The sequence below is a fragment of the Sorex fumeus genome, unplaced genomic scaffold, assembly GCF_029834395.1.
Source record: "Sorex fumeus unplaced genomic scaffold, SorFum_2.1 ptg000028l, whole genome shotgun sequence".
NCBI classification, from domain to species: Eukaryota; Metazoa; Chordata; class Mammalia; order Eulipotyphla; family Soricidae; genus Sorex; species Sorex fumeus.
The window spans coordinates 15,857,654-15,863,653 of record NW_026606085.1 but is presented as its reverse complement, the minus strand read 5'-3'; positions in this window follow the sequence as shown (position 1 = coordinate 15,863,653).

Below are 6,000 nucleotides of genomic sequence, written 5' to 3'. Positions count from 1 at the left end.
ATGCACATTTCTCATTATATTAAATACATTGTTGTAGTCTTTCCCCTTGTCCCCTAACTATTTTAATATTCCAATTTTAAAAAGAGTGTTTTTTGTTTTGTTTTTGGACTATTTTGGTTATTTATTGTTTAATTGCTAGTAGTTATAGAAAGAAATTGATGTTGTTGGAGTGAGAAAAAATATTTGTATATGAGAAATCTTTTCATAGTAATAACCAATTATGTGTATAATCTAAATAATAATTTTTTTCAAGATGTCAACATTCAACCTTATTAATCCAGTAATGTGAAAGTAAAAATCAAAAATTGAAATACTCTGATGCATGGTTTAAAAGTCTAATTTTATGACAGTTTTTTAAAATTGTCACCCTTCCTCAAAAGTGGGCATGGCCTCAAAAGTGGGCGTGGCTTAATTTCCGGCGGCTGGCTGCTTACGCGGCTGCAGGTTGTTTTCCCATACTAAGGAACCTAGTCCCCAAGGAATCTAGTCCCCAACCTACTCAGCAATATGAAGAAACAAAGAAAATCCCCAACACAAGGGGAGAACAACGAAAACAATCTAGAACATTCCGTCAATACAGCTCACCTAAGGGACCTCTCTGACATAGAATTCAGATACGAAGTCATGAAGATGTTCAATCAACTCAATGAAACAGTCAGACAGACAGCCAGTAACACCACAGAAAAAAATCGACAAATTACGAGAAGAAATGAGAGCAGAAATGTCACGATTAAAAGATTCCATAGACGAAATGAGAAACTCAGTTTCTTCTCTTAAAAATAGAATGACCACAGCTGAAGAGAGAATCAGTGAGCTGGAAGATCAGCTGCAACAAGCCAACACGCAACAACAAACAGTGGCAAGGGACCTCAAAATGGCTCTATAGAGAATCAGAGTCCTAGCAGATGATTCCAAGAGGAACAATATTAGAATCATGGGACTACCTGAAGCTCAGGGAAACAATCCCAACGAAAAAACACCGTCAAACAAATCATTGCTGAAAAATTCCCAGAGCTTCACAATGCAGCCATTCAGGTTCAAGGAGCCCGAAGGGTGCCAGCTAAAAGAGACCCCAACAAAAACACTCCAAGACATATCATAGTTAGAATGATCTGCTGATAGAGACACAATACTGCAAGCAGCAAGAGCAAAGAAGGAAATCACATACAAAGGAGCATCCCTTAGATTCACAGCAGACCTATCAGAGAAAACCCTACAAGCCCGAAGGCAGTGGCGAGATATAGTAAAAAAACTCACTGAAATGAATGCTTCACCAAGAATACTCTATCCGGCTAAACTCTCCCTCAAAATCGAAGGAAAGGTACACTATTTCATAGATAAACAGCAGCTCAGGAACTTCATAGACTCAAAACCAAACCTAAAGCAAGGCCTAAAGGGGCTACTATAAGACAAGACAAACCCTACAACCACAACACACCCGCACAGAAACATGACACAAAACCCCATAACCATTCTCTCTCTCAATGTCAACGGTCTAAATTCACCAGTTAAGAGACACAGAGTGGCAAAATGGATACAGAGACAGAACCCAACATTCTGCTGCCCACAAGAAACTCATCTCAACAGCCAGAGCAAACACAGACTCAAAGTCAAAGGATGGAAAACAATCCTGCAAGCACACAACTCCCTCAAAAAAGCTGGGGTGGCCATACTAGTATCCGACAACATTAATTTCACCTTGAAAAAGATTAGAAGGGACAGTGAAGGCTATTTCCTCTTCATCAAGGGATACGTACAACAGGAAGAAATCACACTCTTAAATGTATACGCACCTAATGAGGGAACAGCTAAATACTTACAACAACTGCTAACAGATTTTAAGAAGGACATCACTACCAACACAATAGTACTTGGAGACTTCAACATCGCCTTATCACCTCTGGATAGATCAACAAGAACAAAACCCAGCAAGGAATTATTAGCTTTGAAAGAAGTAATAGAAGAGAAAGGGCTTATGGACTTATACAGGGCTTTACACCCCAAAAAGAAAGAATACACATTCTTCTCCAGTGTGCACGGAACATTTTTCAAAATAGACCATGTGCTAGGACACAAAACATACCTCAACAGAATCAGGAAGATAGAAATAGTATCAACCATCTTTTCAGACCATGATGCACTGAGGATAGAAGTGAATCACACAAAGACACGGAGAACCAAATCAAACACCTGGAAATGAAACAACTCGATGCTGAACAACGAGTGGGTCAGGAACGAAGTCAAGGATGAAATCAAAAGATACCTGGAAACAAATGCGAATGAAGACACAAACTACCAGAACTTATGGGATGCAGCGAAAGCTGTAATAAGGGGAAAATTTATAGCTCTGCAAGCATATCTTAAGTCGATAGAAACGATGCACATAAATAATTTGACCTCACAGCTCAAGACCTTAGAAAAGGATCAACAGAAAGAACCTAAATCGGGCAGAAGGAAAGAGATCATAAAACTTAGAGCAGAAATCAACGACATGGAAAACAAAGAAACAATCCGAAAGATCAATGAAACCAAGAGCTGGTTTTTCGAGAAAATAAATAAGAAAGATAAACCACTAGCAACACTCACAAAGAAACAGAGAGAGAGAACCCTAATAAATTGAATCAGAAATAAGAATGGTGATATCACAACAGAAACTAAAGAAATTCAAGAGATCATCAGAGACTACTTTGAAAGTCTGTATGCCACGAAACACGAAAACCTGGAAGAAATGGATAAATTCCTGGATTCCTACCATCTCCCAAAGGTGAATCAAGAAGATATAGACTACCTGAATAGACCTATTCACATCAAGGAAATTGAAACTGTAATCAAAAGTCTTCCCAAAAACAAAAGCCCAGGCCCAGACGGATTTACTAGCGAATTTTTGCAAACATTTAAAGAGGACCTATTGCCAGTTCTCAAGCTTTTCCAGGAAATTGAAAAAACAGAAACTCTCCCAAACAGCTTCTATGAAGCCCATATCTCTCTAATACCAAAAGGAAACAAAGACACCGCAAGAAAAGAAAACTACAGGCCAATATCCCTGATGAACACGGATGCGAAGATTCTCAAAAAATACTAGCCAAGAGAATACAACAACTCATCAAAAAGATCATACATCATGACCAAGTGGGATTCATCCCAGGGATGCAAGGATGGTTCAACATTCGGAAATCAATCAACATAATCCATCATATCAACAAAAGAAAAGATAAAAATCATATGATCATATCAATACACGCAGAGAAAGCATTTGACAAGATCCAGCACCCATTTATGATGAAAACCCTTGCCAAAATGGGGATAGAGGGGACTTTCCTCAATATAGTTAAAGCCATCTACCACAAACCTACAGCAAACATCATCCTCAATGGGGAAAAACTGAGACTCTTCCCCCTAAGGTCAGGGACAAGACAAGGATGCCCACTCTCTCCACTACTGTTCAATATAGTACTGGAAGTACTTGCAATAGCGATTAGGCAAGAAAAAGACATTAAGGGCATCCAGATAGGGAAAGAAGAAATTAAGCTCTCACTATTCGCAGATGACATGATACTATACTTAGAGAACCCTAAAACCTCTACCAAGAAACTCCTAGAAACAATAGGCTTGTATAGTAAAGTGGCAGGCTATAAAACCAACACCCAAAAATCCATGGCATTCCTATACGCAAATAGTGAAAGAGAAGAAAGTGACATCAAGAAAACAATCCCATTCACAATTGTGCCCCAGAAAATCAAGTATCTAGGAATCAGCTTAACTAAGGAAGTAAAGGACCTGTACAAAGAAAACTACAAAACGCTACTTCAGGAAATAAAAGAGGACACGAGGAAATGGAAAAATATCCCCTGTTCATGGATGGGGAGAATCAACATCATCAAAATGGCAATACTTCCCAAAGCACTGTACAAATTCAATGCAATCCCTATAAGGATACCCATGACATTCTTCAAAGAAATGGAACAAACACTCCTGAAATTTATATGGAACAATAAGCCCCCACGAATAGCTAAAGCAATTCTTGGGAAAAAGAAAATGGGAGGAATCAACCTCCCTAACTTCAAACTCTACTACAAGGCAGTAATAATTAAAACAACATGGTACTGGAACAAAAGCAGAGCTGCAGACCAATGGAACAGAGTTGAATATACTGACATTTCCTCCCAAACATATAATCATCTAATCTTTGATAAGGGGGCAAGAAAAGTGAAGTGGAGCAGGGAAAGCCTCTTTAATAAACTGTGCTGGCAAAATTGGATGGCTACATGCAAAAAAGTGGGCTCAGATCTCTGCCTAACACCATGCACAAAAGTAAGATCAAAATGGATTTATGACCTCAACATCAGACTAGAATCCATAATGTTTATTGAAGACAAAGTCGGCAAAACTCTCCATGATATTGAAGCTAATGGTATCTTCAAAGATGTCACGCCACTGGCCAAGCAAGTGAAAACAGAGATAGACAAATGGGACTATCTTAAACTAAGAAGCTTCTGCACCTCAAAAGAAACAGTGAGCAAAACACAAAGACAGCCTACAGAATGAGAAAGGATATTCACCAAATACACATCCGACAAGGGGTTGATATCAAGGACATACAAGATACTGGTTAAACTCCACAAGAAGAAATCACCCAACCCCATCAAAAAATGGAGTGAGGAAATGAACAGAAACTTTCGCAAAGAAGAAATTCGACTGGCAAAAAGGCACATGAGAAAATGCTCTACATCACTAATCATCAGAGAGATGCAGATCAAAACCACAATGAGATATCATTTCACACCACAGAGACTGGCCCACATCCACAAGAACAGAAGCAACCAATGCTGGCACGGATGTGGCGAGAAAGGGACCCTCCTTCACTGCTGGTGGGAATGCCGGCTGGTCCAACCCTTTTGGAAAACAATATGGACGACTCTCAAAAAATTAGAATTTGATCTGCCATTTGACCCAGCTATAGCACTCCTGGGAATATATCCCAGAGAGGCGAAAAGGTATAGTCGAAGTGACATCTGCAATTGTTTGTTCATTGCAGCACTCTTTACAATAGCCAGAATCTGGAAAAAACCTGAGTGCCCAAGAACAGATGACTGGTTAAAGAAATTTTGGTTCATTTACACAATGGAGTACTATGTAGCTGTTAGAAAAGATGAAGTTATGAAATTTACATACAAGTGGTACTACATGGAAAGTATCATGTTAAGCGAAATGAGTCAGAAAGAGCGGGATAGACACAGAAATATTGCATTCATCTGGGGAACATAAAGCAACAAAAAGGGAGACTAACACCCAGGAATGGCTGAGATTAGTACCAGGAATTTTGCTCCCTGAATGGAAGGCCAGCCACACGCTCTAGATAAAAAGGAAGCTCAGATAGAGAAGAGAGCACCAAATGAAGGGGGTTGTGAGGATCCTCCCAGGGTGGGAGAAGCATGCTAAAAGTAGTCTATAGACCAAACATGATTGCCACTCAATGCCTCTCTCCTCTCTTGCAAAACACAGTACCCAAAAGAAGAGAGAGAGAACAAGGGGGAATACCCTGCCACAGAGGCAGGATGGGACGGGTGGATGGGGGGTGGGGGGGGGGGGATGCTGGGACCCGTGGGGATGGATGACGGGCACTGGTGGAGGGATGGGCACTTGATCATTGTATAACTGAAACCCAAGCACAAAATTTGTAAGCCTATAACTGTACCTCATGGTGTTTCACTAATAAAAAAAAGGAAAAAAAATAAAATTGTCACCCTGCCAATACTGGTTGCAGCTAGTGGCTTTTTGATATATACCATTGTCACTGACATAAGATAATATTAATTGCCATTTTTATTTGTATTTCCCTGATTAGTGATGATGAATACTTTTTCAGATATTTATGGCCAGCTGTATGTCCTCTTCAGAAGTGGAAAAAAGACCTAGACAAAGCTCTACTACATTTTGGATGCACCAGAAAAATTCCCAGATAGGAAAAGTTTTTCTGAGAAAAAATTAGGTGTATTTGTA